This window comes from Coturnix japonica, chromosome 9 (assembly GCF_001577835.2).
Source record: "Coturnix japonica isolate 7356 chromosome 9, Coturnix japonica 2.1, whole genome shotgun sequence".
NCBI lineage: Eukaryota > Metazoa > Chordata > Aves > Galliformes > Phasianidae > Coturnix > Coturnix japonica.
In genome coordinates this window covers 2,815,396-2,843,189 of record NC_029524.1, presented here as the reverse complement: position 1 = coordinate 2,843,189, position 27,794 = coordinate 2,815,396, and the positions used below count along the sequence as shown (strand labels likewise).

Genomic DNA, 27,794 nt, shown 5'->3' with positions numbered 1-27,794 from the left:
GAGTTCACCACTTCTGGCACTGAGCAACACAACTTATTAAGTCCCAGACACACACCTTAGCGATCGATGGGAATTTCAACTGCGACTTCATTGAGAAAAGGATCAAACCACTTAAAATCCCATCCCTCAAACAGATAGTCTTGCACTGTGCAGGAACCCAGTGTAAACACTGAGGCTTCATGACCATCTGCTTTGTGAGGGGGGAGGGGGCAGGGGTCACCACACACAGTCTGCAGAGAACCTTTGTGAGGCACCACGCAATCCTTGTCACCCCAGATTGGGGTCACGGATGGGGAGCTTGGACTGGAACTGGCTCAGAGGAAGGCTATGTGGAGCAGCAGAGCAAAGGTGGCCTTTTTACAAGAGTCAGCTGCTGGGAAAGCCCAACTTGTTAGTCTAAGAAAATGAAGGTGGAGAGGTGATAAAATTGTTCTCTCTCCATGTATCAGGGGGCTTAACATGAAGGAAGAGAAGGGGAAAGGACAACATCAGCAAAAGGTCACAAACAGCCCATGAATAAATTCAGGTGAGAAACTAGGATGAGGTGTTTTACTGTCCAAACAATTAGAGGGGAAAGCCAATTCAATAAGAAAGGGTTTTTCAGCCTCAGGAAGGGGTGAGAAGCTTTGCTGTCTGCAATAACAGGGAGAAGGACTTGATGGCCTGGGGGTTCTGCAGCAGCAGTGCTTCTGCTTTTAAAACAGCACCGCTGTAGCCATGGCAGACCAAGGAGGGCAGAGAGACAAGGTGTGCTGGGAGCAACAATCCATTTGTACAAGGTCAACCAATTTAATTGGAAAAACGTGACGAGTTTGAGGCTTGGGTCTGAAACAGAGCAGTAAAAAAAAAAAACAAGGCGAACGTAAATCAAAAGACTGTGATAATTTTCAGGAGCCTAAGGGCTGGATTCCACCCCCCCAGTGAGTTCTGGGGTGAGATAGGGCAGCTTGGAGCAAACACCAGCAGAAAGTGCCCGTTGCCAAGCCAGCACCAGCTGTCCTGTTGCAGCCCATGGAAACCCATATAGAAAATCATTAAACAATTACAACCTCTATAGGAAGAAGATCATCCTTGGAAGACACTTCTCCAGCAGCCGCCGCTCGCCCTGACTCATTGGAATAATGGTCAGAAGGTCATGTCGTAGATCAACAAACATTGAACAGTGAGAACAAAGCAAATCAGGGGAGCAAAATGAGCCAATACCACTCCTACCACCAACAGCTCCACACGAGCTTAGAGCCAGGTACCACGTCATGTGGAATGTCCACTGCAACGTGCTGCTTCCATCAAAGGCAGGTGCCTCATTAAAAAACCACCCAGCATCAGCTCAGAAGCCTGGGAGAGGAAACAATCATCAAATCATAGGATGGCTTGGGTTGGAAGGGACCTCGAGGATCATAAAGCTCCAGCCCACCCCATTGCAGGCAGGGCCACCAGCCTCCACATTTAATACTAGACCAGGCTGCCCACGGCCCCATCCAACCTGGGCTTGAACACCTCCAGGGATGGACGGGGCATCCATAGCTCTTTGAGCAGCTGTTTCAGCACTCTCTTGGTAAAGAACTTCCACTTGATATCCCACCTAAATCTTCCCTCCTTCAACTTAAAACCATGAGCCTGAAAAAGTCACCCAGCCAAGAAGGTAAGGACTAATGCATGAGTTGATTTAACACACTGTTTTATCACTCCCTACTGACAGAAACCCCTCTCGTTTGGAAGGTGCTTAAGCACCTGATTTTGGTTAGGCTTAAGTATCTTTCCAAAGCTGGCCCTTCGTGCAGAACTAAGATAATCCATGAAGACACAGCAACTCACTCGCCTGTGCTAAATCAATCTCACTGTTATTTTATTCAGCGTAAAAAAGTTCCCAGGGATCACGTTTCTACCAGAACTTGTTAACAATTTATAACTATCACCTTAATCATTAAAAACAAACAATGGGAAAGAAAAAAATCATTAAATTAATCCCTGATCCGGAATCCCAGAAGAGAAAACGAATTATTCTTCAGGACTGCAAGAATTAGGGGCCAAACCTCCAGATCGTGCAGAAACACGAAGAGCAAGTGTACTCATCCTCTGCCAAACAGCATCCAAGGCTGCTGAAGGAAGGTGGAGGGGGGGTTGTATTGCTTTGAAGCTCTGTGCTGTCATTCTCCAAGGAGCCTGGCAATCACATTGTGATAGAGCAAGGCTGAGCCATTCAAGCTTTCAGAGTTATTTCCAAAAGATCATGGGCTGAGCTGAGTGTTGCAGCTGGTGTAAGGGAGCTGCTGGCTGCAGCACAGTGAGTTCATCCTGAGTGTGGTGAGCAGAAGCTCCATCCCAACACCACCACATGCATCCAGGACCACCACCTGCTGCCCTTGGGCTTCTGGTACAAGCATGGCTCCAAGCCCACAGACTTATCAGGTGTGGGGTTCTTTTCTTGCATACCCACAAGTAATTGCAGGTGATAACGGGTGTGAAGCAGGTATGAAGGATAGGGGAAGAAAACATGCTGCCCAGTTAACTGCACGCATGCATGGTGCTGGATCTGGATGCTGTCTGGTGAGGCATGGAAAATTCAGGTCTTTTTTCCACCGGGCTGAAGGAAACATCCTTCTTCATCAGCTGAACTCACGGACTTCCTAACCACACCACTAACCCCTCTTGGCCATCCCTACCAGTGCCAGCTACTCCTCCCTCTGCACCAGCACTGACCTTCTCACCATCGAGCCCTCTGTGGCAGTCCATCTAGGGCTGCCACATTTCCACCCAACACAAATCAATGGGGCCATCACCTCGCTGGGGCGAGGACGGGAAGCCAGCATCCCAGAGGGCTGCCAAAGCCACTTCCTCGGCCATGCTGCCACGATCTGGGCGGGCAGGCATGGGGAAAGCTGGTTGAAAATTTGGGCAGGGGGGCGGGAAATGGGGGGGGCTTCGTTTTTCAGGCTGTTAACTGTAATTAGCCTGGTTTCTGAGATGTAATTATCTCGCAATCTCAAAGAAACACCCCGGAGGAAATTGCACAGTTAAAGACAGCGTGGCATTAAAAATAAATTATGAAGAGTCCTGCCTGCTATTGCTACGGATCTGTCAGCATTTTCTCTCTAAAAGCCCCTGCTTGGGGGAGCTGGAACCATCCAGCTGTGACTTTCCATGCCAAACTGTCTGCCTAGATGTAGGATCGTGCCATGTCCCTGTTAGGAAGCAGAAATTACAAACAATAGCTCCCCCCCCCCAACCCGGATCAGGCAGCATTCAGCTTTGTCACAGTCCAATTACAAAATCGTTGTGCTTTGGGGGTGGGGAGGTTGTTTTGTTTTGGGTTGGGTTGTTTGTTTTTTTTTATTCCCCAGAGGAATTAAATTCTACAGGCTATTTAATACAGTGCACGAACAAAATGTGCTAGGTGTTTGGAAACAAGTCAGCTGCTAACAGATCACAATACTCCTCCTTGCAGAAATAGCTCCCAAACCTACTTTCGCTGCTCTTTTTGTTGCTGCTGGAGAGCTTTCCAGAATGAGGATGGTGCTTCATGCCCAAACTGCCATGCCAGGACTTACCTCAGGAGGTGGAGGAACCTGGTTTGTTCAGTGGGAGTGGATCTCCTTTGCAGATCAGGGCTCATCCTTCACTTAGAGGACTCCCCATGAGGCTCCAGACCATACAGCCTGGCCCTCTGGCTTTATGCAAGCCATCGTTCTGCTATGTCTGGCAGGAGAAAAGGGAGAGCTGGCTTTAAAAGCAGTAAGAGACACACCACGACACCTCACCATCTGCAGAGAGATGAAACTAGGTGGACTAGATGGCCTCCAGAGGTCCCTTCCAACTCTAAGGATTCGATGAAACACACAACCACCTCCAAACCATTATGCTCATTACACTTCATTCACTCTTGTTGAGGAGGTCAAGGAATTCCCAGCCATATGAGCTCATGAGAGACCCAGAGTACCCCAGTCATAGGCTTGGGTTAGGAAGGAACACAATGGCTTGGGTTGGAAGGAACCTTAATGGCCATCTAGTTTCAACCCATGTTCCATGGGCAGGGCTGCCGAACACTAAATCAGGCTGCCCAGGGCTCCTCATGGAGAAGATCCCAAAAGACCACAGCCTTGCCTTTCAGCAGGTGGGCTCCTCCAGAGCGCTGCCCAGTGCTGTGGATAATTAACAGCTGCTTCTGGAGTGCAAGATACAACTGCCAAAGGGCTTCCTGCAGCTCTAGCAGCACTGAGCCCCACTTAGTTAAATCCATCATACTTCTTACGGTACGAATCAATCCCACCATCGCTCCTCTCCGCGTATCTCGTCACTCACAGGATGCAAAGAAAAATCTTGGAGAGCCCATTAAAAGCCACTCGACTGGAAAATAGTTTTTGGCCTGATTCTAGCACCAGGGTCTTAGCTGGGGAGAGAAATCTGACAGCAAGAGCGTGCCTGTGGGGAGGAGAAGGCATAGCTGTTAACTACTTCACCAATCTAATGTATAGCACTCTCCAAGAGCAATTAATAATTAATATTCATAGCCTGCTTAAATCTGTTGACTCTGTAAACCGCAGCCTCTCACTTAAAGGCCTCTTGGAATGCTGAGACAAACTGAAGAACATCCCCCATGGAGAGACTCCACAAAAACAAGGGCAATGGCAACCCCCAGCTCCTCAGCCCTAGTTTTAATCCCTCTGCTTCTCTTGCCCTCTTTATCTTGTTTAATTAAGCATAATTTCTTAGGAACAGCTCTTATAGAAGTGCATAGAAAGTCCAGCGTGACAGGAGCTGAGTATCTGTTCCTTGCAATACTATAGCAGTGCTATAAATGGCAGAAGAAAGGCATTGGGTTGGTACAGGATGCTGAAGTCACTAAGTCCAATGCCCCTCAAAGGATATGTTCAGATGTTCCCAGGCCATACAAATACCAGAGTGAAGCTTTGCAGGACAACACGGGAGGCTCTGTAGCACTGGTCACCCTACAAATGCTGTTGACAGATGGTAGACCTGTCTCCTTCCAGGCACTTGGGATTATCAGCCAAGGTAGATTATCAGGTTTAAGGGTTTGCAAATAGATTTTTCAGATTCTGGAGTTGGGTTTATTGCCTCAAAGAAGAGTGAGCACTTTCTGAAGACCAAAATGAATCACTAAAGCACTGCAGCTCAATCTGCAGATGTTCCAAGCCTACCGAAGCTCCAGCTTTTGTTGCCCTCTTTTACAATAGCCAAGCAATTCCAATGGAGAACACTGAAGCTCTGCCCATGTCCCTCTGTAATGGCTGACCATATTAAGATGAAAGAAAGGCCACTAGCCCTCCCTTATTATTCCATAGTAAATGTTCAGCACAGCTCCATGCCTGCCCTCCACCAGCACCCAGACTCACTCCCACTATGATGGGAGACCACAGAAATGCAAAGTAAATGCACAGAACTGGAAAGGTTAAAAGCAGCAAACCTCCAGTTTGCTGCCATCATTCCAACCAATCCTCTCTCCAATGCCATTATTACCCCATTACCATTCCAGTTTGTCCTCATTCATAGCTGCAAATGTAAAGCAGTTTCCCCAGCTCCCAGCATTGTCACCATCTCAATCTGAGTTTCAGCCACCAAGACACCTGATGTCTAGGCACAAGGTCACAGTATCTGTGAGGTCAGGGTCATATCAGCTGATGAAACCATACTACCAGGCTTGGTAACACACACTGCAAGGCTGAGAGGAGGAATGGAGTAGAACAGGTTTTCTTGATGGGAACCATAATTACTGAGGAATCTGATTGTCTTCCATAGATGTCCCAAAGAAGAAAAGCTCTATGATTTGGGCCAAGAATCAGGCACCTTTCTGAGCTACCCGATCACCCAAGTTGCCCTAATTTTGACTCAGGGGCAAAAGCAGATTTCACGTTTTCTTTTGACTTTACATAGGGCTTGAAGATCTTACTATCTTTTACATGTAACATGTTGGGGTAATTGAACATACAGACATACAACTTGCTCTGTCACAGATTTGGGCCTTTCATTGTACTTGTATGTTATTTGCCCTCCTGTAACCCAAATTTGGTAGAACATGAAAAGCTCTTCTTTCATTACAAGCAACATCATCCACTTATCTGTGTTATGAATTATATTTAATCATAGCCACGATTTAATCCGGTGATATTTTTCTAAGATACGCAGAAGTTTAAATCAGTAAGTCACACATGTGATTTTCTACCTTATTTTCCACATAAACTCTACTATTTAGTTCAATCAGCATCCAACAAATACAATTCCATTGAAAATTGGTTTTCTTTCAGAAGTGCAACTGAAAAAGGCCTACATTTATGTGAGAGCACACCTCAAAATACCTAATATCAGGAAAATCTCTTTAAATTAATAGTTTGTATTTAGAAAGGAGGGGAAAATGCCCATACTTTTCCCTTGCTTGCTATATAAGCTATATAAGCTATATATAAGCTATATAAGGACAACCAGTGTGATTCCGCCGTTAAGCTGGCAGTGAGGAACCAAGCCTCATGAGGATGAACCATGGAAGAATATCACAGTTCTCACACAGTGGCCCCAAAGATGAGCACGTGGTGGAAAACAAGCAAACCAGCCTTTCTTGCTATTTTCTTCTCTGCGTTTGTGCATATTGTCTTTACGCTCTAAGCAAATCAGATCTCTCCACTAGAGTCTCATGGTGAGATAGATAAGCAACAGCTCTGGTTCCCCTGAAGTATTGTAAGATGTTTTTCCCCCCCTTTTTACCAAAATGAGAAGAAACAATCACCTGACTCTGTGTGAAACATATTACTCCAAATCAAAATGCTTCATTCGGTCACCTGTAAATCTTGCTGGTAGACTTGAAAGCTGAAGTTCTCCATTTTCATGATAACATGAACTGGAAGGCTGCCGGATTATAAATCTCCTTCCATTCCTTCCTCTGAAACGGGCAAAGCCTAAAAGAATTTCTGAAGGTTTCAGGGTTGCTAGATTTTGGGAGGGAGCCCACAGCTGCACCCCCTCATTGAAAGACAACCCACTCAGATTGCCTATTTTCAGTTTACGAAAGGAAACCTGGCAGGTCCATGATATCTGCTGGGGTTTCCAACTGCTAACGGGAGAGGTGCCCGGAGTTCTCTTGAGCAGGCAGTGGAATTGCAGATTGCTGGACTCACCTTACTGCAGCTAAGTGCTGTCAGCTCAATTCCAACCTTTTCTCCTTCATCTGCAACCTCCATTGTCGGATCGATAGCATCTCTTCACATCCAAGCAACACACTCTTACAGGAAGGTTTACGGGATCCTAGTGCCAGGAGCAGACCTAAGACACACCAAACACATAAGGAGCACAAGGAAGTGGCTGCTTTTACTCTCACTCCTATTGATGTTGCCATTAACAGTTTCCTAGTGCTCACCGCTGTGGATCCTAACACCCACCGGCACTCCCTCAAAGCAATTCTTCTTCATGAAATCTCTGCTTCCCCTCCGCCTGCTCAGGTTCAAACCTACTGAGAACAACAATATTCCCCTGGAAGAAAGATGGAGTAGGCAAGGTTGGAGAGCATGAGACTCCTTCTGAAAGCAGGCCCACAGCCGGCAACTCTGGACAACAACATCCATTTTGCTAATGACTGGAATAATGATGGCATTCTTGTTAGTAACTGTGGAGATAACAAGGCAAACACTAGTCGTAATTATTGTAAAATGTGCAGAAGGCAATTTGGAATAATAAATGTTTCGAATGCAGAGAGCACACGCACACACAAAAGAGCCCGTCGTTAGCTGGAGCTCTCCGTCTGTGCCATACAAGGGCCCTCTTGATTGCATTGTTTGGAGGAACATGTCATGCAGTTGGCTTGGATTCAAGAACGCTGTGTTCCTCTGCCCCAACAAGACAGCATCCTTCTGTACCTACAAGGCCATGTCCCACTGCCCAGCAAGACTGCATCCCACTGCCCCTGCAGGGTCATGGCCCATTACTCCAACAAGGCCGTGTCTCACTATCCCAATAAGGACACAACCCACTGCCCCAGCAAAGCTATCTCCCATTGCCCCAACAAGGCCATGTCCCATTGCCCCAACAAGGCTGCATCCCACTGCCCCAACAAAATAACATCCCACTGCTCCATCAGGGTAAGCAACACATGCACGCTCCTCTGCTTACTGAACTGTAAGAGCTCCTTCTGGATTCCTGGCTGAAACAAAAAAAAATCAAAGCTGACTCAAGGCCCTTGGGAGGGGAGGAATAAATTAATACCCACAGCAACAACAAGCACAGGGTTGAAGTGCTCCAGCATTTCTACAGGGCTGTGCTGGCAGTGGTCTTTGACAGCTGTAGCCATCACCATGCATGCCCTCCCAGTCTGTCGTTGCGTGAGGTTGTAGTGGTCTTCCCTCACCGTAACACAAGCTGGCATTTGAGGTACAACATGAATCACAGGCAGCAACGGGAGAGGAGAGGTAGGAAAAAGACCCAGAGGAGAACAAGGGTGGGGTGAGAAGAGGAGTCCAAAGGATGAGCAAAGGGGAAGAGGAAAGCCAAGGGGAAGAAAAGGGCGCCTGGGAGACTCCTGTTCGAAAAGCTGAAGAATCTCTGCCAAAGCAAACAGTTGGACATGTAGGGCTCTACACGTCTCTGGTTAATTTTGACCATCTGGCATTTATTGAAATTGTCTCCCTTTTTGTTTTCCACGATGAAGTGCTTTTGTATTCCCGCCTTCTCTCCCTCAATCCAACATGTAGCTTCTGTCCTGCCTCCCAGCTCTCTCCTCCCTGCAGTAACTCTTGAGCAAAGAACACAAGGGTGGGAATGACTCCAAGGAGGGTACCAGTGGTGGAAGGCAAGAACGTGCACACAGACAGCCACGATCCATGGACTCTGCCTTCCCTCCTGCTCACATCTGACGTACTTTGCCTTTCCTAACTCCCAGTCTGAGAAAGCAACAGACTGAGGAGGAAAGATGGACAGAAGTTAGAAAGGGGAACTCAGCCACAGAAAAGCAAGGGAAAAGAATCTTTTAAAAGGTGCAATTGCAAAGTGATGACAGGCTGGTGGAATGGAATTAGTGGAGAGGAGGGTTCTGCTCACGTTCCCCTCTCCTTGAACTGCCGTGTGATTAGAAAGAAGCCAAAAGAGCCATTTTGTAGGGAACTTTGGCACAAGTTACTCTCCTGCAGCAAGGGCGAGAGACTGAAATAATCAACATTTTCTGCAGAGCAGAAATGCAAACATTCAAATTCACATTTTAACTGACAGTTTCAGTCAAAATACATCAGCCTGACGCTCTTCAATTAGAAGAGATTCACAGGCTCCTTTCACTGTGTAGCCCACAGTCCCAGACCAGATTATACAGCCACGCTTCCATAGCTTGCATCTCCTGTAAGTCAGCACGGCTCCTGCTGCATTCCCCAGTTGATTGCAGCAAGCTTGCCCCAACGAAAAGAATTAAGGCGACACAACTGCAAGGCTGGGGGAACACCTCCTTTCCTCCGTGTGGGCTCTGAACTCTTCAGAGCTGGAACATTATTCGTTGCAAAACCTTCCCAAGTGAGCATACCCTGATGCTTTGCGTGCTGCTGCGATGCTCCCAGTAGCCACAACGCTTGCGGGCTGCAGGCAGAAGCTCAGCAGCTCTGCTGGCACAAATTAGCGGAGCTGAAACTTTAGATCAGTGACAGAGTCTGCCTCCTGGGAGCAGTAAATTGCAGTGCTGGTCCCCAAAGACCCCCCTTGCCATTAAGTGATTAATGAATTCATTAACACCTCTAAGAACACAGGAAATATGACACAGACAGCCTGCCTAGGCTTTGCAAGGGTGTTTTTTTTTTCCCATCCTTTTAGGAACAGCAGAGAATAGCAACTAATTAAGCTATAGGGCTCTTAGCAGCACTACTATGTTTATCCTTTGGGGGCAAGCAGAGTGGTGAGATTCTCTGTCTCATGCTCTGATCTGCTTTTATTTGACCCATAATGAAATGCTAAAAGAAGGAGTTATTGCTAAAAGAATGGGTTATTGCTAAAAGAAGGGGGTTATTGCCATTATAAACCTTAAACCATCTACAGAAACTCCATAACTCAACCATTACAACCCTTCTTCAACTCCAAATGGCACCCAATGGCTTGTGCCATGGCTTTTAGCATCCTGTGAGACCTGCTTTAGGAACACGGGCTTGCGCTGCATGATTACTCAGTTGTGGCAAGGGGAGCCACAGCAGCCTAAAGGCACCCAAGATGCTCTGTATGCAATGTTTGCATTATTTCAGCATGAAGTGGTGGAAAGCCACCGTGTGCACCTGCTGTGGGCAGCTACTGGGACTTCAGGAGGTCTGAAACTGTAGAGAATCAAGCCAAAAAGACATCTCACTTTCAAAGATGGTAGTAAATTGAAGGGAGTTCAGAGAAAGCCACTAGGAAGATTAAAGGGCAGGAGGTATTGATTTACGTAGGAAGATCAAAAGAGCTATATTTGTATATAGTAGTTTAGCTAAGTGATGACTAAGTGTTTAAAGGGAAGAGTTTGAAGGACATAAACCAAATGAGGCACCATTAGGGTGAGTGCAGTGAAGATTGTTTAACAGGACTAATAGAAATGAAAGAAAAGGAAGGGGGAAAAGGGAAATCTCAGCTGCATGCCTGCTGATGCTTCTTGGCAGGAAGTTGTTGACAGCACCACTGACACAGAAGTTTGGCAAACCAGTGTCCCAGGGCACTTCAGGGCCCATTCTGCACTTTGTTGCTTGCCCATTACATCTCCTCTGCCAGTGCAGCCCACACCATGCCATGGCATGTGGGGAGGCTCTCAGGTTGGCTCCAACCACCCCAGCATAAGCATTACCCTTCAGCATGGGGACACTGAGAAACCTCGGACAAATTCGGAATCATGGGAACCTTGTGACTGCTCTACCTCACAACCATAGAATCACAGAATCACTCAGGTTGGAAAAGACTGCTAAGATCCCCAAGTCCAACCCCAGCCCATCCCACCATACCCACTGACCACATCCCTCAGTGCCTCATCTCCACAGCTCTGGACACCTCCAGGGATCGTGACTCCACTACCTCCATGGGCAGTCTGTTTCAACAAAGCCCAAAACAAAGCAGCTAAATGGCTTAAATCCACTTTTGAGTGCTCCACTGTCCTGCTCCTTGCACAAAGCCTACAGAATTCATCTCCAGATTTTAAGCTTGTTTAAACATTACTGGAGCTGCTGCTTCTTGTCTGGCATTAGTGTTTACAAAGCATTAACCTGAGCACAGAATATAACCAGACCCATCTGCATGACATGCTGGCATCCCAGCTTGCAGGGGAGCTGCTGCCTCACCCACTCTCACACTACCCTCTCCTAACTGAGTGATACCACATTTGCAGAAATAGGGCTGGTACCACATCCAGAACACTATAAAGCTACGTTTTTCCTTGAGACAATTCAGATCCACTTGAGAAAAAATAAGACAGCTGAAGTAATTACAAAGTGACCTACCTCAGCTTCCCTCTGTGGGCTCACATTGACAGATGTCTCACCATTGCTTCCAAGAAGAGCAGAGCCAGGAGCATTCTGGAGACCAACACCTTGGAAAGAGACCATGGAGAGGAACATCGTATGCACAGAACAGGCAGGATGCACGTCCTTCCCTTCCTGGGGGAGTATGAGGTTAAGCCCCATGCTGGAAAGGCACAAGAGTGTGCAGGACGTGAGCTGGGAAGGACCTGGAGGCCAGATGTGTCATTGGACATACATGCAGCTGGATTTTTATGCTATCTCATAGTTTGGTATCTGCTTACTGTGCTAAAAGCTGCAGCTGACCATTGTAGCAACACATAACCAACTCTTAAGAGCCAAGATTTTTTTATCCTAACAGTAAAGAAAGGGGAAAGATAAGAGACAAAGAAAATCTGATAAAGCAACCTGATTGAAATTGCCCTGGCATCGCCTGGGATATCCCAAAAACGTGATGGCCTGACTTCATAGCCCAAAAACACCAACAAAAAAATTCTGCTCTTGGATCAACAGGGATCTCAGGACAGTTGAGATCAGCACCAATGCTCTGCTCTCTGCCCACACCATTTGGCACCTTACCCACCATTTGCTGAAGCGATGCTCTTGGCTGGGAACATTTACAGGCAGCAGAGAGTGAGGTCACATAATGAGGACAAAGCAGGTTACAGAGGAGGGTCAATGAAATCAGCAGATACAACAGGCAGGACTCATGGCCTCCATTTAAACCACCCTGACCTACAAGGTGCTAATGGAGCCCACCTGCAATTGACAGCCCTTCCATGTGTGACCAAGCATGGATCCACACCTGGATGAAGCAGATGATGGGACACAGAGGCAGTTTTGTTCAACAATACATGGGCCCTCAGCCACAAGCTGGTCATCCCCAAACTACACTGCCTACTTACATGACTGCTGCATGAAGAAATAAGTTCTGATGCAACCAAATGCAAGAGAACGCCCCTGGGAACAAAGAATGCAAATTACAGTCACTTACAATGGGAGAGATTACCTCAGAAAGCATCAGCTCCATGAGGACTAAAGATGCTTTTTGTGGAATAAGTGAATATTCATCTGTTTTTTTTCTCTGGCCATCTGCATCTGCTCCCTCTTTACCCTCCATTTTGCTCCTCTTTACTCCCTCTTTTACCCTCATTTGCCTGACTCCTTGCAAAAAAAAACCACAACATTCTGGATTTTAACAAGGCCATAGCAGAGTTCTGCATTTGCAGAGCAGTTCCAGGAAATGAGGGATGTCTTAGGCAGAAAAACAACTGTCCCTCCTTTCAGAGACAGAGGACATCAGCAGGGGACACCAGCAGTCATCTTTCACAAGAGCTGTAGGACTATGGGAAAGCATGCTTGCCAGAAGAGATTACCTTAGAATGCTGTAGGTGTGGGCTCAACGGTGGTTGCATGACCTCCCAATGGCACTGAATAACTCAGGAACTGGTTAAACAGGATGTGTGGGTGACAACAAAGTAATTTGGGGGTGCTCCAGGATAAACCACGTGCAGGCAGCCAGCTTTACCTGTGCCCAGCCACTGGTGTCCTCATAAGGAAGGGAAATACTAGGGAGCATTCAACTGGAGGCCACACAAATGGCTGCAAGATGGAAAACCTCACAACTGAGCTCAGTTTGTTCAGCTTATTGAAGAGATGCTTGGGAGATCACAAGATGCCCAGGCATCTTAAACATGGAAACTTCCTATGTTTCAGGGGACTTCCCAAGCCTTTGACAAAGTCATGGTGAGATTCAATGCCTGGAAGTTCAGGTCAGATAAATCCCAAAATACAGCGTTGTTTCCCAGCAGGGAGGGAAACCTAACACTGGAAGACCTTGCAAGGGTGTGGGCCCTCATCATTTGACATCATTAGCATAGCAGCAGATAACTTTTGAACAGCTAGGCTTTAATCCAGCTCCTGGGAGAAAGTCCAAGCCCCAGGGTTGGAGGGAGTGGGGCTGGATGGTGCAGGGCACACCTCTGGCCTGGGAACCAGTGCATGCCCCAGTTAGCTTCCTTCTTCCTCCAGACATGACAAGAACAGGAAATTCTGCATTATCTGCTGCTGAGCCCTGAAGCTCCTCATTAAACTGGGAGCTATAGCCAAACCTCATTCTCCAAGAACTCAGCTGGCTGCCTGCAGACATAAGGAAGGAATTCACTTATTTATTTTCCTCCTCCAGGCTCAATTGGCCAGACAGATGTTGCTAGCTATTTCATTTTCTCACCTTCCTTCGAATCACCAGGGTTCAGCTGCTCCTGGAGGCACCATGCTGGAGGCAACAGTACCAGGTATGGGCATTGGGTAACCTTTTCTTCTGCAACATGAGGCCATGGCCCACCCTTGAGGCTTTGTTGGAGCTATCTCACCCAGTCAGCTACCTGGACAGCATCTGCCCTAACAAGGGTCATAAACACAGAGGCTCAATAAACTTTTGTTGACATAAGTGCAGAGTTCTTAACCTGCACAGCAGACGCTCTGGTCTCTCAACTGATATCAACATTCAGAGCCTTGCAGGGCTGCCTAAATAAACATATGTAAGAGTTTACATCCAATCTCTTCCTTACCCTGTCCCCTGAAAAACTCTTTGATGACTGAGCCCATTAGGGGAGGAGCATATCTCTCTGAAATGTCACAGTTGATCTCCGCTGACCTTATCAAAGTGCAGGATCAATACACTGACCCATCAGAGCAGGGAACCTTAAGCAAAAGGCAAAGAGAAGCAATCAAAGCAGAATTTCAAGAACGGGAGTGGGGGTGTTGAAATATTATGTCTCTGGAAACTGAAAACCAAATGAGCCAAAGGTAACTGTGATGCTTAAAATTATCATATACATAATTAGTATTTGATAAAGCAGGAAATACAACATAACATCCATTCATCATGCTGACAGCTGCGAAACCATACTGCAAAGCTCCTGAGCATTAGTGGTGTTAGTACACACCTTCAGCACTGCAGGTACACATCCACATTGCCAGTGCAGGAGCTGAATGTGCCATGGGTTCCATGACACCCTGGCAGTGAATCTCAGGGAGTAGTTCTAAGGACGCATGTTGGTAGCCCTAGGAAAGGATCACATGCTCTGGAAGGATGGAGAGCCACCCGAAGAAGCAGGGGAACAGCTGACAAGCTTCCAGTGAGCCTGTAACTTGGAGATCCCCATAGAATTAAACCAACAGTTCTGACATCTGGAACTTCTCCGCCTACACCACCACATTACTGCAGCAGTCCCTGTTGTGGTTTTGAACTGGGTTAATTATCGCCATTTCAAACAACTCCTTGTACTCCGTGGAGGGGTATAGGGGGGATAGTAGCAAGGCCCTTTCACATATCCTGCATATGGACAGCCTGCTTTGAAGGAGGAGCATGGACAGGGGTCAAGGAATGAACGTGGTACTCAAACACAATCATCCAAAGGGTTTATGGTCAGAAAAGTCCCAGCTTCTCAACTCCTACAAACCAAAAAGCAGCACTTCATGCCAGCGACTGATGCCTGGGCACTAGGAATCATAGTACAAGTGGGCTGCTAGCAAGGCAGAGGGCCTGGGCTGCAAAGTGGAGCTGTGGTTCCACGGAGAAAGGCTTAAAGGAATAGCTAACTGAGAAAAGCTAAACAAAATCAAAGAGAAGGGTCTTAGAATGCAAATAACTTGCAGGACAGGCAGCTCCGTCCAGAGCAGTGTTCTTTACAGTGCCTCACCTAAATGAGAGATGTTTTTGCTTCTCTCCGTAGATATTTTTAAGATTTACCTCCTCTCACAAGGGCGCACACAAGCCATTTGCAAAGTAACTCAGCGACAAAACAGGAAGAAATCAGCTTCTGCCTCGCCTGACAAAAATAGCCAAGTGCCTGATGGCGAAACCACACACCCATCATTGCTCTGCCTGGCTGGAACGGAGCTGTGCCTGAGCCTCCCGCTGCGCGCGTTGATCGCCAGATTGTTAACTTGGGATAGGGCCTCGTCCATCTGTCGAGGCAGAATTTTTCCACTTGAAAAACACTGAAAATTCCCTGGAGTACAGCAGCCATCCCAACTCCCATGTGAGCTGTCTCACCATCAGCCACAAGCTGCTCGGAGGAACAGGAAGGGCGCTGGTCCCAGCCCTTCCTCCTCCCCTCCCTTTTTATTTGCAGATAAAACCGCCACCTCTCATCTAATATCACCAGCCTTCTTGTCTGGCCAGCTCTTCATAAATTCACCTCATTAACCCAATGTAAGGCAGGATCTTCAGCTCTCCCCGCTGCTGACCTTTTTTTCTGGGACAGAAAGAGCACTGTGAACAATCTCTTACAGAAGGAATCAAAAAAGCAATCAAAGAAAGTCTCCACCGTTCGGGGAAATTTTCTATGCACTGAGAGTCTCATCAAACCAGGGGAAAGAAAGCAATAGCAAATTTAACAGTGCCATCCATAGCAGACACAGATGGCTGCGGTTCCTAAATAAGCATTGCATTAGTGCAAAGGAGAGAGGGAAGAGAAATAAATAAAAGAACAAAGAAAAAAAAATAAATAAATACAACAGCTGTATCTTAAGCCTGGAGGCTGATGCTAAATCTATGTTTGTAGATGGTCTCGGCACTGGCAATAAAAGTCAAGTTGTTCCTGCAGTGAAGAGGTGTCATTGAGCGTGTCACATCCAGCCCCTTCCATTGGGTGGGCATGCATTGGATGGGCATCCATAGCAAGACACAGAGGGGAATGGGGAGTCCTGATTTAAAAATATCGATAGTATACAATGGCTTTCACAGCATTGGCAGAAAGAACTCTTGCCCTCTCATCAATGCTGCCAAGAAGGAGGTGGAAGAACTGGGGGACCTGACTATTAATCCTGGCTCTTCCCAAGCAGAGAAGCCTCCACGGCAGCAGGATCTCTGTTCTCAGCCTGGTGCTGAGATTTTTGCAGAGTTGGGAGGTTTCTCTCTGCTGTCTGGAAGGCAAAACACGAGCTTGCTGCCAGAAAAGATCACAGTTGACACAAATATTGGAAGAGTGGTAAATGATGACATGAACACGTTGGTTACAGCGGGCAAGCTGTGTTGGTAGATGCATGGGCTGAATGAAAGTGGACATTAAAATATCAGAGCCCCCTGGAATGCCATGGGCCTGGGGCCCCATGTTCTCCATGCTGATAAACATGTCCGAACCACACTGAATTCAGCCAAATGCTTGAGAAGAACATTTTCATAGAATCATAGAATGGCCTGGGTTGAAAAGGACCACAATGATCATCCAGTTCCAACCTCCTGCCATGTGCAGGGTCACCAACCAGCAGCCCAGGCTGCCCAGAGCCACATCCAGCCTGGCCTTGAATGCCTGCAGGGATGGGGCATCCACAGCCTCCTTGGGCAACCTGTTCCAGTGCGTCACCACCCTGTTGTCCCAACTAAGCACCTCTATCTGCCAAGAAATAGCCATCAGAGCAGCACATGGAGTTGCACTGGCTCTTCATAACTGGAGGCAGCCTAGCTGACTATGATGACCGAGACACCGAGCTCAAATGACACGTGCACTGGTCTTCAGGCGAGGATGCTTCTTGCCATTTCATGCATCATTTTATTTTCTCTGCTTTTAAAAAGCAACCAGTCAGCTTCCATTCCTGCTATTGTTTCCATTAGCCTATGACAAAGTGCAAAATTTCTCATCTCTACCGTGTCAGAGCTGCCTTACCTTATCGCCTCTGTCCCTGAATTCCTTCCAGCCATTCCTGAGCAGGTCTCACACCAGTCAAAGCCTTCAAAAGCAGGGCGAGGTGCAACCTGTGCTCCTGGATGCAGTGCTCAGATGAGTGCCTACAAACAGAAGAGCACATCAGAGGGTTCAAAGGCCACGTGCGCGCCTGGACCTGGTCAACATGTTTTATCACATTCATTTCTTTTTCACTACACTACAATATAACATTCATACTCTCTAATATCCTTGGGTGCTTCAGTGAGCCACGTTCCCCTCCTTGGCTGTACCGCTGCTTGCTAACATTATTTTTGTGCTACCATCTTCCCTCTTTCTCTATGGGGTCACTTTGCTGATTAATTATCAGCCTTGGTGACGGCTCACAGAGCACAGGCTTTGGGGATGGGGAGTTGAAGGGATGGCACCGCACCAGCAGGCCAGGTTTGGCTGCTGCCAGAGCTGCCTGGGGATCTCCCATCCAGAAAGTGCTGATTTCTGACATAAAAATGCTTTGCCAGAACACTTCAGTATCAATGTTCTCCTGCTTCCACATGAACTGGTGACCCAGGTGTTCTGATAACATCAAAACATCGTGTTTCATTATTCTGAGGGCACGCGATGCTTTGATTTTCATTTAAACACAACTTTTCACTTAGAAGTTGCTTTCATATTCCGATTGTTTTCAAAATGCCAAGATCGACTCAAAATATGTAAACAACTTTTAATGGTTTCACGGGGACATTTCAGAGAAAAAAAAAGAAAAATACAAAAAAGCATTTAAATTAAACTCAGTAGTTTTGCCAGGAAATGGAAAATACGCTCCTTGCTCAGCTCCAGCCATTAACACAGGACCTTGATGGGGTTTCATATGACTGAGAGAACCTACCCAGGCTCAACAGAGCCCTGGGCTGACTGTGAGAGGAGATGTAAAGGCACAGGCTGAGTGGGGGACCTGTAGATCAGAGCAGCATGGGCTTGGGGTGCCAGCTGGGGTATCTGCAGCTGAGCTTGGGGATATGAACAGAGAAGCTACTAGAGGAGGAAACTTCAGAGCATTTGTATCAAGGGCATTCCAAAACCAATCCAAAAAGCACCAACAGAAACCTCCTTTCCTTCTCTCCAAGGCAGACTCCCTGCTGTGCCAATGCAGTGGCACGAAGGTGCTCTTGGAGGCACTGAAGTCTGCGGGCATCATCTTCATCAGCCCAAGCTGCTCTGCACTCTGACAGTCGTCAGAGAGAGCGGAGCAGTGCTTAGTGGGTGACTGGAATAAAAGGCAGAGCCATGCTCTAAAGCACATTAATTGCTTATTAATTACCCCATTAATCACAGTGACACCTTTGTCTGCATTCCCAGTAGCATAGCCGCTGTTAGGTGGGACTGTCACACTGCTTTGTCTAAACAGAGCAAGTTTCTCTGCCTTGTTCCAGACCCTCCTGGCTTCTGAAGGGTGGAAACAAAACCAAGAAAACAATAATAATAATAATAATAATAAAACAGAGTATCCCAGCAGCAGCAGGGCAGGCCCTGACAGTGCAGCAGGTAGGAAACATGCCCCTCAGTGGCAACAGGCAGGCCAAGGAAATGCACAGCACAGAAGAATTGCATTGCAGTGATCTGGAGTTCTCCAGGCTCAAGGTTTAGGCTGCTGCTTGTAATGCCAGCAAGCAGAGCAGGCCAACCAGACAGTGAGCAGAGAAGCTGGGATGCTGAGAATACTCACCCACACTGCATCCCCAGCATTTGCATGGCTGAGGAAGGGTCTCCATGGAGGTAGCTGGGCTGCACCACACACTGCAGGTAACTGCAAGTTTCCATTAAATCACACAAAGCTGTAAACCAATCACCAGGGAAAATTTCTGTTCCATCACCAGTGTTTTTTCTTTATTTCGTTATTTATGGCACTCTCTGCTCCTTGGCAACTTTTTTTTTTATTATTATTATTGCTAAAAAAATTATTTTCTTTGTCTGAAAATTGATATAAAAAGAAATCCATCTCTCAGCCGTCATTTCTCTTAATGATGTTTACATCAGCAGATGGGGAAAAAATCACTTTTTAAACAGAATTTATTACCCGCTGACCCAAAGCTTTACCATACATCACTGTGATTTCAGAAAGTTAGTTTCCACAGCAACATGATGTAACTCTCTGGCGTGTCTGTGAGCTGCCAATGTTAACTCTTCCAGCCCAAGAGGTGTCTGCTGTAAGAGGGCATCCTGGCCATATGGTGGGCAGGAGGAGGATGCAAATATAAGGTTAGATGAGGAAGCTCTGAAGCAGGAATGCTGGGCACACAGGGCCCTCCACTGGGAACCTAAGCCTCGTATGAGGTCCTTGTCCACCCTCTCTCTTCCAGGCTAAGCCATGTTGACAAGAAAATCAGCGAGGGGAAAAATAAGATGGGCATGGGGGCATGTCAGATATAGCGAGGAATCCTTAGGGCATCATAAGATGTGTGAGTGGGCACTGCTTCACTTAAGGCTGCATGCCCGGAGTCTCTAAGATCTGCTCTTTGCCAACTTAGCAAGCAAGGCTGAGCTCTGATAGAGACAGTTGCACCTAACACTGCATTTATTGATCCCGGGGATGTTGATAAACAATTGATTTCTTTCTGCAAATGTCACCTGGTAGGAGTTTTATACCTCTCCCTGCAGGGAGCAAGCAATTGCAAAAGCCTAGCAAACACAGAGAAAGCAGACTATCTTCTGCTAGGACAGACAAATCCCCGCAGCAACAGGCCCAGAAACAAGTCGCTTCTACTGGGATTTCAGAGCATAGTGTGGTAGGAGACAGGAAAAGCATTTATTCCAGTGTTTTGGCTCAGACACCAGAAAGTCACTTTGTCACCTTGTAAAAGAAATCCAGCATCTATGTGCCCTTGGCTTGAGGCAGAGCGATGCAGATACAGAGGATAATGGCTATGGGGTCTGCAGGATGCATGTAGCAATGCACGGAGACACCAAAATCACACAGGGGAGAAAGCAGACCCAGGCGAACTATGTTCTAATGCTGGGCACAAAGCCCTTGAGAAAATAGAAACACCCAAGCCAATGTCAAACCAAAGAGAGGACAACACAGGCGGGATGTTTCTCCATGCATTAGTGACCACGGCAGCACAATTACAAATGAACAACTCAAACCAATTAGGCAATTAACCAAGGAGACAATCCCAAGGGTGTAGACAAGGGTAACGTAAGCCTCAGCATTCTCATGAGATAGCCCGAGAAGGTCTAAACCCCCATCTCTGCATCCCAGGAACTGCAGCCGCTGGGACTGAAGGACAGGCAAAGCTCCCCAGTTCTAACAGTTCATTTCCACTGTCCCCTAACAGAAACCTCCTCTGACACACAATGCATGAAAGGTACTTCGAAATCATTGCCCGGGATGATGCAGGGCAGCCCTGCACTGAACTGCTTCTCATGTTTTCCAATGACTAATTAATTGTTATTAATTAATTAGCAGGCTTGTAACAGGTTTGAGAAAGCTGACTCAGGAGGTTGTAACCACGTTTAGACAAAAACGCTTGCTCTGATTGAATTTGTTCTGAAAGCTATTCAAGCTTCATCGCGCGCATCTTCTACGGCAGCCAACAGACGAGGAAAAGGCTGCAGTAAAGATAATGTGCACTAGTAGGTATTGGTTCTGCCAAAACAGATACCAGCTACATTTGCAGAGATATGAGCAGTGCACCGAAGGGTTAGTATCATTATCAAAGATCAGACATCCAGATTAGCATCATTATCAAAATCAGCCTGCCAATGCCATTTCCTCCACTTATCTTAAAATCCTCAAGTCTATCAGAGGATGTTGACCTTTATATCAAAAAGAAAAATGTCTAACAGCCTATTTATCAGAAAGCTTCTAATGAGGTGACGAAAAAAGCTTTTACAGGAGGAAATCCCAACCACTCCAGCAGGGAGGCGGTCGACGCAAAGCGTGCCTCCAGGTGGGAGCCCACAGCTCGGAGAGGCAGCTCGAGGCTCAGACAAAATAGTCTGCTTGATGGAAGGAGATGTACTAATCGATCGGGCAGCGCAGTCATGAGGTGTTGTACAATTCCTGCCGAGGACTGAGAGATACATCCATCATCACAGCTGGCTGCAGCAAGCGGGAGCCACGCGTGCAGCAGAGCTTCAATACCTCGGGCTTTTAGGGGGTTGAGGCTGGTGGCTGAACGGTGGGAGAACACCGCTGCACATTTCCAGCCCTCTGAAACAGCACTGAGATGAGAACGTGGTGAGCATCTGCACCATACCCGCCTGAGCTCACCTTACCATCCTCAGGTCTCATCCACTCCCAGTCTTCCAACATCCATACCATTAATCCATGCTGCAGCAGCTGGAGCCACTCAAATCTTGCCACCAACGTGCTGACAGCAGGCTGCTCCTCCACATCCTCTCCCCAGGTATTTCCACCAGCACGCTGTCACTGAACTCAGGTCCAGAAGCCCTGCACTGCTCACGCAAAACTCCCACTGAAGTCAAAAGGAACGTAAAATAAAACCAGCCGCTCCTCGCTGTCACAGCCTAAATGCATTAATGTCTTTTTATCTCCACGAGGGCAGCACAGCTGACCTCTGTTTCCATGCAATCGGTGTTAATAAAATCTCTCTCCGCACAAAGTGACACTGGAAGATACACTTCAATTGGCATATTTTATCTGAATTGAAATTCGAGTGCGAGTCTCACATTCGTAAAAACCTCTGCTAATAACTCTCATCTGTGACCCTCCTCCGAGACCAGCCTTTGGGATGATGACTGCCAAAGAAAACGCTCAGGAAACATTCATCCAAGGCAGCCCCCCAGTTCTGCCTTACAATCAAGATGTCATCTCTGAAGCACTTATTTCAGCCTTTTTAGGTTATTTGCACGGCAAAATTAAATGCAATCAAACTAGAGTCCCTGGGCAGCCTTTGCTGCAGGCAGGCAGCTCTGTGGCACTCCACTGTCCTAAGGAACAGCAGCAGCTACTGGAGCATCTTAAGAAAAATACAGCTTTGATGGACTCCAGGCACATATGGATGGACTCCAAGAGATGAGCAGCAGCTTGTGGGTATCCCAGTTGTCACGCCTACTCTGAGTCCTACAGGGGCAAGACTGCTTGACCACTCCTGCACCCACCTGCCCCAGCATCCACAGGATGAACACATTTGAAGGGTCTGAAGCAAGAGCAGCTTCTCTTAAAACTACAGCAGGTGCAGGAATCCCACATTGGTTGCCCACACAGACTGCAAGAGTTTTCCCTGCCTCCCTCTCCCCAAGAGCTCTCAGGAAAGCCACCAAGCAGTCCCAGCATGCTGGCAGCAAGCTTAGTGTCACCAGACGGCTTTCTTCAGTTTGACACTATTTCTGCCTTTTCCCTGTAAATCTCTTACTCTGTTTCACCGTTTTACCAGACGTTCCTTTCTCAAGCAAGCTGCTACTAAGAGCAACTGCATTTGTCCGCAGCAAATGAAAAGGAATGATGAATGAGCTTCATCAGCCAAGGCAGAAAAAAGTGATAGTGATGCAAAGAGATGGTAAACGGGCGACGCATCCACAGAGTATTTCAAAAGTAAATCAAGTTATGGAAAGAATTAGAGAAAATACTGAATTTGCCTGCAATTTCTAGTCACGTTGCTTCTCCCATTTGTACAGCGTGGTATGTGGTAGCAGAACGAAGAACTGGTTTGCATTTTTAAAGCTTCAGCATTTAAACAATAACAGCAGATATCTTTCCAATGGGGAGAACAGGTGTGTGTCTCCCTCTCTACAGTGCAGCTCCTTGAGAGGGAGCGTGGCTATAACTCAAACTTCACATTCAAAGATGGGACAGAGCTGAGGCTATGGGGGATGAAACTGAGGTAGCATCACTCGAAAAGCCCCATTGGGTGTCTGAGGGGTGCAAACATTCACACCCCCCTCAGCCCCCTCAGTTCAGCAGGTTGCAAACCACTGCTGAAAGCAATAAAGCAATGCATGATTTATTTCTCTTGCATTTTTCATGGAGCTGCGGGTGAACCCCACTCTTTCCAACCTACATTAAAGCAAGGGCAGTAATGATTTCTAGGTCTGTACGTTGCAGCTCAGTGCACGAACAATATCACTACCACCTTGGCATTGAAAAGGCTGAAATATTGACAGGCTGCAGCTAATTGATTGCGGAAGGCAAGAAGGTACAAATGGAGAAAGAAGGGAGCAATTCACACCCACATTTTACAATCAGCCTAATGAATAACCCTTGATATATCACCATCTCTCACTGGGTACAGACTGAGGTTGTGAAGGTGAACCTCCCAACCCGTCCTGTGAGCAACGGGCCAGCCTGGCTCAGGGCTGTGTCCCAGCCAGGAGCACACTGAATGCTGTGGCACACTCAGACTCAGAGGGACAGCAGGACGCGTCCCTCTGCAGACTGCTGGAGCGTGGCAGCCCAGCAGGTCTTGCCATCAGCTCAGAGCATCAATGCCCTTGCAGTGCTCTCCTGCCTGCTCAAATCACTGATATTTTCAGCTGCATGCAGCCCTTTCTGTCCTTACTACTCCTTGGGAAAGTCAAATCTTGCAACCATTTGCCTCCCCAAAAATCAGGCAAAACTTCATCAAATCCTAAAATCTGCCCCAAAAGTGAAACAAAAAGATACCAGGAAAGAAATCTGATCGCAAACATCACAGTGAGTTAGTCTGAAACGGATAACTTGAGCTCACCTGGAAGCCCTAGAGAGCAATTGGAACTTATAGTTTGAAAGAGAATATTTCAAACAACCCAGATTACTTTTTTTTCTCATCTTTTTAATTAAAGGAGAAAATGAATTTTTTAACAGCACTACTCCCTGAAAAAAAGCAGGTTTTCATTGAATAGCCTGTGAAATAAAAAACTCTTTTGCAGGCTTCATCTAAAGAGGCAAAGCCTTTCTGACTTTTGGTTCTGATGGACTGCATCCATCTTCTTCCCTGCTAAAACAGAGTGGGGATTCTGAACAAGCCCAGGGCTGGCCTGAAGGTAGGTTGCAACCCACCGGCACAGCCAGCAGCTGATGGAGCGAGCTTCACTGGGAAAAGAAGAAAAGCTTGGTTTTACCTTCATTAGGATGGTGCAAAGTTATTTCAGAGCTAGACGTGAACAGCGTGAGCTCCTACAAAGCTGTGTTTTCCATAATGGGTGAGGGTAGGACAGCGGAGTGCAGTGAAGATGAGCTCACCCTAATAAGACAGCTCACGCCAAGGAACAGAGCATCTCAATTACAGTTCCCCCAAATCACTTCTGGCAGAAGCTCTCTAGCGTTGCATTCGCTCCGAGCTGCAGGCTTTGGTTCACTGAAAGCAAACAATTTGACTCAATTCAAAACAAAGCTCTTCAATCTGGATTTGCCCTCAGTTGGATTATTATTTTTTTTCCCCCTTTCCTTTTTTTTTTTTTTTTTTCACAGCAGTTGTCACACCTGTGTCACCAGCACAGGGGTGGAAAATTCCCATCCAAACTGTGAGCATGTCCCACATAAAGCATTTGTTTATAAGAAACGAATGTATTTTCCTCTGAGTTATCAGGAAGCTCTCAGAAAACGTCCTCTTTGGGAGTCCAAACTCCCTTCTGGCTTCCTGCAAAAACCCCAGCATTAAAAGGATTATTAATACAGGCAGAGTTTGACCTACGAGACGAGCAGTGGTGCCCTACCAGTGCAGAACATCGTCTCTGGAAGTGCTTAATTCCATATGATTCAGAGGAGGGAAGAGGAAAAAAAAAAGATAATAATTAAAAGGTTCTTAATGCATCTGGCCAATTAAATAAAACTAAATGGGGAGGAAATAATTCCTTCCTGACCCCTGCAGCAATCAGCGGCTGACCTGAAGCATGAGAATTGATTAGCCTTATCTTACTGTAGCATGTATAACTACAAACGTTATTATTGGCCATAAAATCATCCAAGCCTTTATGGAACCCACTGGTGGCATTTGGCTCCATGACCTCCCCAAGCATGAATTTTGTTCGCCAGAAGAAACGCCCCACGATGGGAGAAGCAGTGCTCTGTTTGCCCTCCCCTGCAGAACTGGGCTTTGGAGAGATGCTGCCAGTCGTGCCCAATCCTAGTGTGGTGACACACAGGGTAAAGCAGTCACAAGAGAAAGGTAACATTTACAGGTCTGAGTTAGCGGTGCCATCGCTCATTTCCCATCAGCTGGTGCCAGGCAGCAGAAGAGCCCAGGCTTTGCTCTGTCCCCTCTCTCTCAATGCATTGCACAGCTTTCAGCACAGGACTAAGTGAAAGTAGCCCCATATTGACCATGGTGGGATCCACCCTTGTCTTTCTAGCCCACCCTCTGCAGCTCAATCCCAGCCCTCATAGCTGGAGCACTGCCCTCAGAATGGACATATAGCTAATGGCTGGAAATGAAGAACGCCTGAATTTCTTATGGGCATGCCACAAAAAGTCTCATCACACTTCCACTCTTACTGTAGCTGTGACAGAATGAGACAACTGAGTGATAAGAGCGCTGTTAAAACTGGGAATGCTCTGAGGACAAAAATTACATTTGCACTGCACTGAGAAGGGAGTCTGAAAGAGGAATAATCCGTCCTGGTCACTCCGGGCAGCAGCAGAGCCCTGCAGTTAATGCCTAACAATATAAGATGAAATAGGGAAAAAATCCATCCTGAGCCCAGCTCCATTAGCGGTACTGCCTGCACAGTGAGGGAACGTGACTTGTTTGACCAGAATGGTACAAAAGATTGATGCTCAGGTCTGATTCTTTGAGGACCAACTGAGAGGCCAAAGAGAAGCCCTCTCCTGACTGAAGGGTCAAACTGCCCTGATGGGGGGCACAGCATCCTCAAGTGAGCAGGCAGAGATTACCTGGAGGGATTTGGAGGTGCAAAGTGGAAGGGGATTCCTATGGCACATGGATGCATCCTCATCTGAGCATGGCTGTGCATGGCACTGATGGCTCCTGGCACTGTCAGCAGCTCCATCGCCCTCTAAGCACACAGTTATGTGAGGTCTTCACCCCGTACCTGATGCCACTCCATCACCTTCTCCTCCCCAGCCTTTTCTGGGGGCTGGATACTCCATGCCCAAAATCACAATCCCATCCCCAGCCTTAACCCCTCAGTCTGGTTAGCAGAGCCCTGCATTGCCTATGTGCTCCTGCAGACGCCTCGCTCCACTGCTTCTGCTCAGGGAGCACATTTACATGAGTAACCTCAACATACAAAAACAAACAGTAATAAAATCAAAAAGAAACAGGGGAGAGGGAAGAAAAAGAAAGACAGAAGGGGAAGGGAGACAAAAGGGAATGGGCAGCTGCACACTTCAGATCCAGACCTGCTTGAACTCAGCTCGCCTGGAAACTCATTTCTTTTGATGACAGCCCCAATTAGCGTGTGGCTGGCTGGCAAGCCAGGCAGCGGGGAGCTGGTCTCTATGGAGAGCCAGGGAGGGAGGGAAGCCTTCATTCACCTGCATGGCCGGCAAGAGCTGATGCGCTTAAATCTTTCAGCGAGCTGTCTGTGGTCATATTTAACGTTGACCTGACTCAAGGCAGTGTGAATGTGCAGCATGGCAGCTCAGGCTTGCCCTGTGTTGACTCATGTCTCTGGGCAGCCCTGCTTGCAGAGAGGGGCATGTGCCACCTGAGGCTAGAATGTGCAATAGAAGACAGCGCTCGTGGGAGCTCTGTGCTTTTATGTAGGAGGGAGCTTAGCTTCAGCCACATCGCTCTGAGAAGTTCCCTGTGATGGAGAGGGTGAAGCACTTTCCCTGGGGGTCTAGAAAGAATGAGCAGAAATAGGATTTGCCACCCATTTTGACTTCAGAAGTCTGAAACAAAAAAGGGAGGGGTATTTTGCTGGTTGCATCTGTCCTACCTCATACCTGCTTTGGGCAGGGATGCCCCGTGAGGGTCTGGTGTCACAGCAAGGAACCATGCAGTTTGGACAGCAGGTACCTGGAACACAGACGTGACAAGGGAGAGCAATGAGGAGAACCAAGAGACAGCAGTGCAAAGAAAGGGATGAGATGAAGAGGTGAGCGGGGACAAGAGCAGAAGCCCTCAGAGGAACACGTTGCCAGCTGCTCCCTGCCTTCACCCCGAGCTTTGCAGGAGCTTTACTGCTAAGTCCAACAACAAATACCCATTGTACCAAGGAGATTATCCATGTTTAAACAAGCAAGAGGGAAGGAAGGCCTGAACACAGAAATGAGCAGCAACCCCCAGGGTTAAGCGGACGTTCCAGCCAGGATGCCAGGTTGCAGCACACTCCATGGCTCAATCCATCATGGGAAAAGGCTCATCTTCCCACACTGGGCTCACTTGTTCTTGGTCCAAGCAAGTGCTTCTCTCCCTGCATCCCACCCCATCCCCGATCCCCACTGCTGCTGGGCAGCCCAGACTCTCATCTCTCAGGTTCAGATATCAGCACCAGGATGATGTAACATAATGCAGTGCCTGATTAAATCTTTCTAATCACCTCCACAGAGCTCCAGATTTCAGCTCATTTTAACCACACACGGATGCACTTGTGAGAGCTTTAAGTGATCGGTCACTCTGGAGTGAAAATGGACATCATTTCGGTTCGTGCATCTATTCCCAAATGAACACTTCAGTACTACAAGTCAGAGCTAAGTATCATAAATAACCATCACTCTGCCCTCCATTTTCAAGCAAAATCAAAACACCAGACAAGCCTACAAAAGCACGCT

The 27,794-nt window shown here is 47.3% G+C and overlaps 1 long non-coding RNA gene across 2 annotated transcripts; it reads right to left on the bottom strand.

Moving 5' to 3' along the window:
• Positions 1 to 1,488: 1,488 nt before the first annotated feature.
• Positions 1,489 to 27,426, bottom strand: LOC107317840. 2 transcript variants are annotated; one of them, XR_001557055.2, is made up of 5 exons: positions 26,967 to 27,424; positions 17,120 to 17,241; positions 11,430 to 11,518; positions 7,125 to 7,269; positions 1,489 to 3,696 (listed from the first exon to the last, which is right to left on the bottom strand). It is a non-coding gene; the product is annotated as an uncharacterized LOC107317840 (long non-coding RNA). The 2 variants fall into 2 exon arrangements; XR_001557054.2 differs by having other exon boundaries at positions 1,489 to 7,269; positions 26,967 to 27,426.
• Between the last annotated feature and the right edge of the window lie 368 nt (positions 27,427 to 27,794).